This window comes from Balaenoptera physalus (assembly GCF_965194825.1).
Source record: "Balaenoptera physalus genome assembly, chromosome: 9".
NCBI lineage: Eukaryota > Metazoa > Chordata > Mammalia > Artiodactyla > Balaenopteridae > Balaenoptera > Balaenoptera physalus.
This window is the reverse complement of record NC_138888.1, coordinates 30,386,483-30,396,804: the sequence shown is the minus strand read 5'-3', so window position 1 is coordinate 30,396,804 and position 10,322 is coordinate 30,386,483. Positions and strand designations below refer to the sequence as shown.

The 10,322-nt window shown below is 41.1% G+C and overlaps 1 pseudogene across 1 annotated transcript; it reads left to right on the top strand.

Annotated features, from left to right (window-relative positions):
- The first annotated feature begins 3,227 nt into the window (after nucleotides 1–3,227).
- On the top strand, nucleotides 3,228–9,686 carry LOC309666821 (ADP-ribosylhydrolase ARH3 pseudogene; annotated as a pseudogene). Its single transcript has one exon. The product of its transcript is annotated as an ADP-ribosylhydrolase ARH3 pseudogene (transcript).
- The last annotated feature ends 636 nt before the right edge of the window (nucleotides 9,687–10,322 follow it).

Sequence of the window (10,322 nt, the reverse complement as noted above, 5' to 3'; positions counted from 1 at the left end):
TCCCAAGGAAAGCAGCAGAATGTTATGGTGTAACAAATGTGTATTTTTATGCCCTTAAGCCTTGTATGATGTGGTTGATTATCTTCATAAGAGAAGACAGCACCACACTCTTCATAGGAGAAGACAGAACCTCTCCAGGCTTTATATAATAATAAAAGATGTTGGGTGTGTTTTGTTTATTCCCTTTCTAAGTACTATACAAATTTAAATACGTAATTTGTTTTAAAAAATTCTGAAAGGATGAATTAAATCATTTTCAATAGGATGGAAACATCTTAAAGACAGAAATTTGGAAAAAGCCAAAGAAAGCCTCAATCTACACATACTGCCCAATCTATCTCAGCCTTGTTTTTCAAAATCCAGCTTGTATTTTAGGATTTAAAAGTATTATACCTAAAACTTTCCTCTCTCCCTCTTTCCCATGTTTCTTCCCTTTTTTTTTTTTTTCAAGCTTTACACTGTTGAGAATTTGGTCTACAAGTCTGGGGCAGTTTATGGGCACCATTTGTTTTGGTCTACTAATCTTTCCCAGGCTCTCCCTATTTTTAAGACACATTCTAATTTGGGGTCACATGGATCATTTATAAGGAAATGCCTTTTTGTAATCCACTTGCCCCTACATATATTTTTATTCGTAATATTTACACAGCTAATTTGACCAGAGGAGAAACTGCTCTTGGAACATGAGTGATTTCTGTACAGAGAACAAATTTAGTTCCAATCAAGATCTCCATGATTAGGAACGGGTGTGCAGGGTAATTTGGAATTCAGGGCAGCTACCAATGCAGCACACACATAGATTTTTAGAGGTGGTGGTGAACTGTTGAAAAGAAACTGGCTAAGATTTGAGCATCATTTGAAGTGGAAAAAGAAAAATAGCTTGTTTTGGGGCTTCCTGCCATTTTCTTCCTTTGGTAACTGAAGATTTTTTTTTTTTTTTCTGGTTTGGGAAAATAGTGAGGCACTGAGGATTGTAATCATAACAAAAAATTGTTCCTCTATGAGCAAGGGATATCTGTCCAGTACACCTCAGAAAAATCAGGTCTAGGAAATGATAGATGGACTCTTTGCTAGGATTAGAATAAGAGGAATAGAAGATTACAGTGTTCTCTAATCCAAAATGTTTGATACTGGGTTTAGAATTGTTTTGGCTGCAAGTAATACAAACCTGACATAAACTGGTTTCAGATAAAAGAAAATTATAATATTACATCCTAGAAATCCCAGAAGTAAGTGAGACTTCAGGTCTGGCTAGTTCACTAACTTGGAGACGGCATTGGGGCCAGAGTTCTTTGCACTGTCACGCTCTGCCTGGGACCATCCGGGCTGTTTCCTCTCCCGGGTGTGAGAGAACAGCCAGGGGTAGTCAGGACTATCCCTTCCTGGGTCACTTCCAGTGGCAGAGAGACAAAAAAAACCCCTCTCTTTCAAACAGGGTAAGGATCTTTCCCTTCAGTCTGGCTACACTTTTGACTCCATAGGAACAGTCAGGAGAAAGTCACGTGCTCAGGGACTTCAAGTAGTTGAGATCTACCCTAGCAGCTGGGCCGAGGCTCAGCTCCTGTTTTGTTCATTGCAGTATTGAAATACTATTTGTTTGCTGCCATTTGTGGAAAATATTCTTGTGTGCCACAACTTAAATTTTATTCTTATTGGAGAGAATGAAGTTAGTACTGGGAAGTTAGTACTTTTGCAGTATAGGATTGGGAACTGGGAACAAAGAATAAAAATAATAGAACTATATGATATATAAATTGATTTGTGGGGTTCATCTGGGAAGCTAACCTCCTTTAAAAGTACCGCTTCTGTGGAATAATGCATTCTAAATTTAAAAAAAATCAACTTCCGATTGAGTAGGCTGTGTTTATTCCCTACATTTAACACAGAGTCTGGCATGGGAATAGGTGATCAATAAATATATGTTGAAAACATGTATGACTTTGGGAATACAACTCATTTGTAAATTAAGAATGGCTGTCTGCAACTCAACCCCCTCTCAAGGAACTTTCATTGGGAGATATGGCATATATAAGAAAGTATTAGTGATCAATAGAAGGAAGAGTATAATAAAACACTAAATCGAATACTACCAAGAACTCCAAGTATACAGTGTAGCCATTAAGATCTAAGAGTAACAAGGGACAAAGATAGAAATTATTGCCAGAATATGTATTTTTGGGGAGTTAAAGGAATGTTGGACCTGAAAAAAAATGAAAGGGACAATCAATATTTTATAGTATTTTTAAAACTATAACTTAATAAACTGAAATTTAGAAGAATTCTCACCCTATGTTTGGTAATTAGGTTCTATAGCTACAGGTGTATGCTAAAAGTATCAATAATAATTTCTTAAATCAAACTGGTATTGTTAACATGTGGTCAAATATTTTTTCAGCCATGTGACTGCAACATGTGTTAGAATTTCATCAGCAATAATTTTAAGAAACATATTTTTCAGTTTGAAGAACTCACATTGTCAAGGACCATGTCCTAGATGTACTTTCTTTCTTTAGAGCACAGCAGGACCTGGTCATGTTGGAGTAGGTCATTGCCGTTGAGTAATGAATTGAGGAACCTAGGAAGCCTCTCTTGCCTCAAAATATCTCTTCTATTCTACTGTCTCCCTAGCACAATGTCACCACCAGATAGTCATTCCTTTGAGTCAGCCTATGTGCTCTTTTGAAAAGCTAGTCCTTCATCCCTTAATATAAAAATAGCCCTAATATCTTCTTCCCTCTCTATAATTAAACCTGGTCACTGGGGGAATTCATTAACACATTACTGTTGATTGACACCTGCCATGAACTGGACATTATGTAAATCTCTTGGTTACAAAGATAGATGTAAGCATTGTCTCTTTGCTTTGTTTTTAGAAGCCCATCGTTTAGTTGAAAGGCAAGCTTAAACACTGTGATGTGATGGGAGGTGTTGCAGGGACGGCGGTGCTGATACACATACTAGGGAGGAGGGAGTGACTGTTTCGTGAGGATTTGGAAGTCTAGCATAAGGCAGATGGCAAAAAGAAGGCTCTGAGTTTTGGTGGGATGACATTTCTAGGATAAGGAATAGGGAAAGATGTGGCAAGATGAAATAAAGATAGCACAGGTCGTATCTTAATTATTTAAAAATAATTTTATACGTGAAACCTTCTATTAAATCATCTCTTAACCTGAGACCTTCGTGTAACATTTGTTGTAAATTCAGAATCAAGATTGTAGTCAGACGGCGGCTGGTCCGCGCGGATGGCGGCGGCGGCGGCGGCGGTGGCGGCGGCGGCCCGCTCCCTCGGCCGCTTCCGAGGCTGCCTGGCGGGCGCGCTGCTCGGGGACTACTGCGTGCGCGCCGTCGACGAGGCGCGCGACAGCGCCGACCTGACTTAAGTCCTGCGTCAGGCCCAGGACCGGGAGCCGGACCCCGGCTCGCCGGGGAGCGCGCGGCCAGAAGCACTTGTGCTACCCCGACGACACGGCCGTGGCCAGGGCGCTGGTGCAGTGCCTGCTGGCCAAGGAGGCCTTCGACGAGGTGGACATGGCTCACAGATTTGCTCAGGAGCACAAGAAAGACCCTGACGGGGGTTATGGTGCTGGAGTGATCACCGTCTTCAGGAAGCCCCTGAGCCCCAAGTGCCGTGATGGCTTTGAGCCGTCCCGGCCCAGTTTAATGGCAAAGGCTCCTACGGCAACGGGGGCGCCGTGCGGGGGGCCGGCATCTCCCTGGCCTATAGCAGCGTCCAGGATGTGCAGAAGCTTGCCCGGCTCTCGGCCCAGCTGCCGCACGCCTCCTCCCTGGGTTACAAGGGTGCCATCCTGCAGGCCCTGGCCGTGCACCTGGCTTTGCAGGGTGAGTCGTCCAGTGAGCACTCCCTTGAACAACTCCTGGGCCACATGGAGGAGCTGGAGAGTGATGCCCAGTCCGCGTCAGATGCCCGGGAGTTGGGCATGGAGGAGCGTCGTACTCCAGCCAACTGAAGAAGACTGGGGAGCTTCTAGAGCAGAGCTCAGTGACCAGAGAGGAGGTGGTGTCCCAGCTAGGGAATGGCATCGCTGCCTTTGAATCTGTGCCCACCGCCATCTATTGCTTCCTGCGCTGCATGGAGCCCGACCCCGAGATCCCCTCTGCCTTCAACAGCCTCCAAAGGACTCTCATCTATTCCATCTCACTTGGTGGGGACACAGACACCATTGCCACCATGGCTGGGGCCATTGCTGGCGCCTACTATGGCATGGAACAGGTGCCAGAGAGCTGGCAGCAAAGCTGTGAGGGCTATCAGGAGACTGACGTCCTGGCCCAGAGCCTGCACCGGGTCTTCCAGAAGAGTCTGTGAGGGCCACAGCTGCTGGGGCTCCGCCATACCCAGCAGGACCAACTACAGCTCTGACTGGAAACCCTGGGCTCCCTTAGCCTTGGCTCCCTGCCTTGGTCTTCCTGCAGTGTGGCCGGAGTGCACCCTTGGGGCTGGGGACTCCTTTGGGGAGGTCACAGAACAGTGAGGGAGGGACGGGTGCCTTCTGGTGCTGGGTTCCTGGCTTCTGCAGAGCCTCGGTGCTCCTGGCTCCTCTGTTAGACATAAGGGACCGGGGCTGGTTTTATTTTGGAGCAGTACTTGTGGCGTTTTCCTTTATTATCTAGAACATGGGATTTGGGGAGGTGGAAATGATCTGCAACATCATTTCTCCTTGTTGGGATTTAACCAATTTGCCAGGAAGCCTGCTTTTGACTGCACAGGGCCCCTGAGTGCCAAGTTTGTGTGGATCAGGAGGTGGACACGTGAATCTAGCTGATCTAGATGCACACCTGGCCCTTGGCTGTCATGGGTCTTGTTAACAGCTTCCAGAAGAAGTCACAGAGCAATAAACAGTTTTTTAAGTCCCGCCCCCCCCCCAAAAAAAGATTGTAGTCAATTAATAACCCTTGACAACAGAATATGTAAGACAAATGTTATAAGATATTTCTGAATATTGTGGTGATGTCACTCTTGTTCTCCTTCATCTCCCAAATACATAACAGATGAAGGTAAAGTGACAGACATGTACACAAATGATGGTAATAACTGTAGGAGTTGAAGTTACTCATGACTGACAAACCATCACAACATTCCTTGCTTTTTTTCCAAATACTCCTCCTCAAGTCAGCAACAATTTCCTGTGCAAAATACCAGAACAATTTCTCCCAAGACTCAGGCTCACAGTCATCACCCAGACATTATTTTGAAGTTATTGTAAATATTAATTTAGACCATAAGTTCTGATGGTAAGATACATGAATGTGTATGTTGATTGGTCAATAAACCTGATTCACAACACTATCATCAATCATAGATTACATTTATGTGATTGTCAACCCATAAGAAACCACCATCCATGTCTGAAGGCTGAGCTGTAAGACTTACATATCAAAGCACTTGCAAGGTTCCCAGTCCTCCTTTTAAGTATGAATCATGGAATCACAAGGTTTCTCAATCTTGGTACTTATTAACATTTTGAGCCAGATAATTTTTTGGGGGGGTGAAGGGGACTTCCCTTAGCAACATCCCTCGCCACTACCCACTAGATGCCAGAAGACCACCCTCCCCCTGACCCCACCAAGTTGTGGCAACCAAAAATGTCTTCTGACGTTGCCAAATATCCTCTGGGGGGCAGGATTGTTTCTGGTTGAGGACCACTGGGTTACATACCATACCAATAGTCACTCATCAGTAATGTAATTGATATTGTTTATAGATATATTTTATAGGGCCATAATGTGTTGAAAGGAAGTCTACATATGACTCATTGAGAAAGAATGGCAGACCAACCAGATCAACACCCATAGCCAATAATACATCAGAACTCACTTGACCACAGATGACGGTATATAACTCAATCAGGAGGCAGTGAAGTGGGAGGTGGTATGATACAACAGATTTCTTTCTGTGTGTGACTTATTTTCTGCTTTTAAAAGTAACACATGAGTCCGTTTTTGAAAAAAAAAAACCATATATAGGAGTATGAAGAAGAAAACAAAAATTAGCCCTATTATCACCACCAGGAGACAATGGTTATTGTGGTAAATTATATATTTTTTCTAACGTTCACTGCTTTCCCATGTGATGTGCAGGGTCTTTGAGAGACATTATTCCTCTGGCCTCAGTGAAGCCAGTCTTGTCCATAGGGCTTGTTTTGGCTGATGAAATATGAGCTACTTCTAGGTACAATCTTTAAAATTATCACATGGTTTCTCCTTGGCCCTTTTCTCTCTGCCACGAGAAAAACAAAGTACTAAAGAAGGGATGTTCTTTAAGAATAAATAGTAGGACAAAGAGGACACATGAAGGAGAGCTATAGTGACTCTCTGCTGGCATGAAATTTAACCTTTATTGTTTAAAAAAATTTTTTTTTTAATGTAGACCTTATTTTTAGTCTTTATTGAATTTGTTACAATATTGCTTCTGTTTTATGTTTTGGTTTTTTGGCTGCGAGGCATGTGGGATCTTAGCTCCCTGACCAGGCATCGAACCTGCACCCCCTGCACTGGAAGGCTAAGTCTTAACCACTGGACCACCAGGGAAGTCCCACCTTTATTGTTATGCCACTAAATTTTAGGATTATTTGTTACTGCAGCATAACCTCATAAAATCTAACGTATAGTATATTTTATTCTAGTCTTTTTATATACATATGTATGAATAATGCATAAAATATAAATATATTATTTAAAATATGTACATTTCTATACAAATGTATATTTATAATTAGGGTAATTTTCACTTAACCTGTTTCTTTGTGATTTTTGTTCTCTTTGATAATTTTCGGGTATAATTATCCCTCTGTAACATGAATTTTGATAAATGCCTGGCATTCCATTGTACTAAGTCAACCCCCCCATGTTATTATACTTTTACTTTATTTTCAATTAACACTCTTACATATAACATCCCCACACAGAAGTCTTTGGTGCATCTCTGATTATTTTCTTAGGATAATTCAAGGAAGTGACATTGCTGGGTAAAGAGGGTGAACATTGGTAAGGCTTTTAGTAGAGATTACAGAGTTGCTTACCATAATTATCACACTCACGGACTCCGTCCAGGGTGGATCAAGATGTTATTTCTTCACATCCTCAGCAACACTGGAGATTGACATTAAATTCAAGAAGAAGAACTTTGAAAATGTCTGGGAGTAAAATACTATCTTTTTTCAGTTTTTTTTCCTGACTTGCTAGTGAAATGATTTTTTTTTTTGCATGTCATTTTAAATGCTCTGCTCCTTATTTTCAAGGTCAATAGGAAATAAGTTTATAAAACCTGATTTTCCTACTCAAGTAGGATGATTAACATGGATAGGACCAAGGGTCCAAATCGATAATCCAAGAACGAGCTCCAAGTAATTTGGAACAATAAAATACAGTGGAAATGTCAGTATAGAAAAAAATTCATGTAAAGATGATTTTAAGTGGGCTTGGAAGGAATGAAAAGGCTGAGAAGCAGTGCTATGTGTCACTCATTCATCCATTAATTCATTCAACAAGTAAGTGGCTAGAAAGAGCCAGGGATTATACAGATGTTGAGGACATGGTGTTGCGCAAGATAGACAGGTTTCCTGCCCTTACACAGCTTACAGCCTAATGGCCAAAGACAATTACACCACCAACAGCCATTCAACTTGATAGCACCCTGATAGGATAAAGTCAGAACCAAGAGATTGGGTGGCAGGAGTTCCAAGAATGCCAGACGTCATCTTCAAAACATTCCTGCGAGAGAACATGTCTTTTAACAAGTGACAGATTTAAGATTTGAATCCAAGTCTCCTTGATGCTCCAAGTCTGTATTCAGCCAAAGATTTGTACAGTATAAGTTAGGAGGGCAGTATATAAGATATGTAGAAAGAACAAATATGTTGACAAAACAATATCACCTTATATTTCAGGTCCATATATGTGTATCTCTAGTCTAGAAAGTAGCATGTGTCTTAGTTCTTTACTGATACTGCTTTGTTAACATTTCTCTACGATGGTTCTCTGTCATGATCATCACTTCCTCAATGATTTCCCATATGGGACATTGGAAAGTTGAGTTCTTTGGCAAAAATTATAATTACCATATGTTTATGTGCACAAATATATTTATTTCGTTTTTATGATTAAATGTTAGTTATCAAAGCAGAAATGGGTTTTTATAACAGGGATGGCTGTTCAGGTTTGTAAAGCAAGTTAAACCTGACAATAAGGCATGTGCTTTAAATTTCCTTGGTTTGAGGCACTGTTTACTCTGGTGGCAGCGTTGTACGTAAGTCAAGCTTTCTTGCTTTCCCCCATAAACTGTTACATGGTAGAATGATTTCGGCCAACCCCGAAGGAAATATCTGAAAACAGCACATTTATTTTTGATTTAATATTGATGTCATGCCTCAAAGTTCCTCATTAGACTGTGTGGAAAAGCTTTCAAAATCTGGGAGAAATCATAACCTGGGTCGCCAAAATTTAAACATTTTCTAGAGAGGAGACCATCATAATTTAAGTGTTACTTTGCAAAGTTGGCTCTTGTTTATCTAGCTCAGGGTCTCAATGTCTTCATTAGCTTATTTTAACTGTATCCTAAAGCAATGGTTCTCCAGATGATAAAAAATATATATTTTTATCATTTGTCACATTTTACATTTTAATTGATGGTGTTGATTAGTCTTGATGTTTGAGTCTTGGCTAAGCAGAAAAGGCATGCTTTATATGTATATATTTGTTTTCTTTATTTGTGTGTGGCTGTATGAGATAGCTCCTCAGCTAAACACAAACTTAGACAAGAAGGATCCTTTGAAAGGTCAGATAACTTCTTGAACAAAATGAAGCCTTAATAGTTTTTCAAGCTCTTAGATAATTTTGGTGGAAGATGGGATTCTGCATGTCATTATGGAAGGAATGATTTTCCTTTTATTGAAGTATACTTGTTTTACAATGTTGTGTTCGTTTCTGGTGTACAGCAAAGTGATCCATATATATATATATGAACATATATATATATTTTTCTTCCAGGAATGACTTTTCTGCTTATATTTTCTAGACCTGCTCTGTCCTTTAGTACCACTCTAGCTGGGTGCTTCCACTCATTTCCAGCCAGAGTCTCCACCAAACCAAGCATTTTCATTTATTCATTTGTTCATGCATTTATTTGTTCAACAAATGACTGTGGACAATCTACTATATTCTAGTTCTTTGAGTTTCACTAAGGCTAGATAAAAACTACTAAAAACCATGCCTTTGATTCATAGCCTAAACAATCATACGTACCTGTGTGACGCATTGTGACTTACAGAAATATTCACTTGCGTTATGTCGTTTGATTCACAGCAACCCTGTGAGGTAGGGAAGACAGATATTGTTTGCATTTCACAAATTAGGCAGCTGATTGTTGTGGTTTTTTAAAAAAATTTATTTAATTAATTTATTTATCTATGGCTGTGTTGGGTCTTCGTTTCTGTGCGAGGGCTTTCTCTAGTTGCGGCAAGTGGGGGCCACTCTTCATCGCGGTGCACGGGCCTCTCACTATCGCGGCCTCTCTTGTTGCGGAGCACAGGCTCCAGACGCGCAGGCTCAGCAATTGTGGCTCACGGGCCTAGTTGCTCCGCGGCATGTGGGATCTTCCCAGACCAGGACTCGAACCCGTGTCCCCTGCATTGGCAGGCAGCCTCTCAACCACTGCGCCACCAGGGAAGCCCTGTTGTGTTTTTAAGTAGAATTTTGTCTACTTATTATTAATCTAGCATCATGAATTGAAATTGTATCTATATGGTACCTACAAATGTTGACCTAGACAATAACTGTCTCAGTGGAGTGGTGGGGAGGAAAGGATGATTGGCTGAGGCGACAGGAAAGTGAGGAAGTGGAGACAAAGACTACTTAGGCACCTCTTTTGAGGAAGTGGGGGAATAGGGAGACAACTGAAGGAGGACATGAGGTCCAGGGAGGTTTTTCTTAAGAGTTTTTTGAAGCATGTTTCACATGCTGATAAGAATAAGCCAATAGCAAGAAGTGTATTCATGGTACAGGATAGAGAAAGGGGAAAATTGCAAGAAAAAAAATCTCTGAAGAAGCTGGAAGAGGAAAAATCCGGGGTGAAAAATAGTCTTAGAAGAAAAAAAGGAGGAGTTAATTCAGTTTAACAGGAGGGAAGACAAAGAGGACGGGCATGGATAAGTAGGTTGGTAAATTTGGTGGCTGTAAATGAGATAATTTTCTTGTCATTGGTTCTATTTTCTCTGTGAAATAAGAGAATAGGTAGCTAAGAGTGAGGAGCAAGCAGATGGTATTTGAATTATAAGGAAAAAGGAAAGGTATAAGACAGTCATTACATA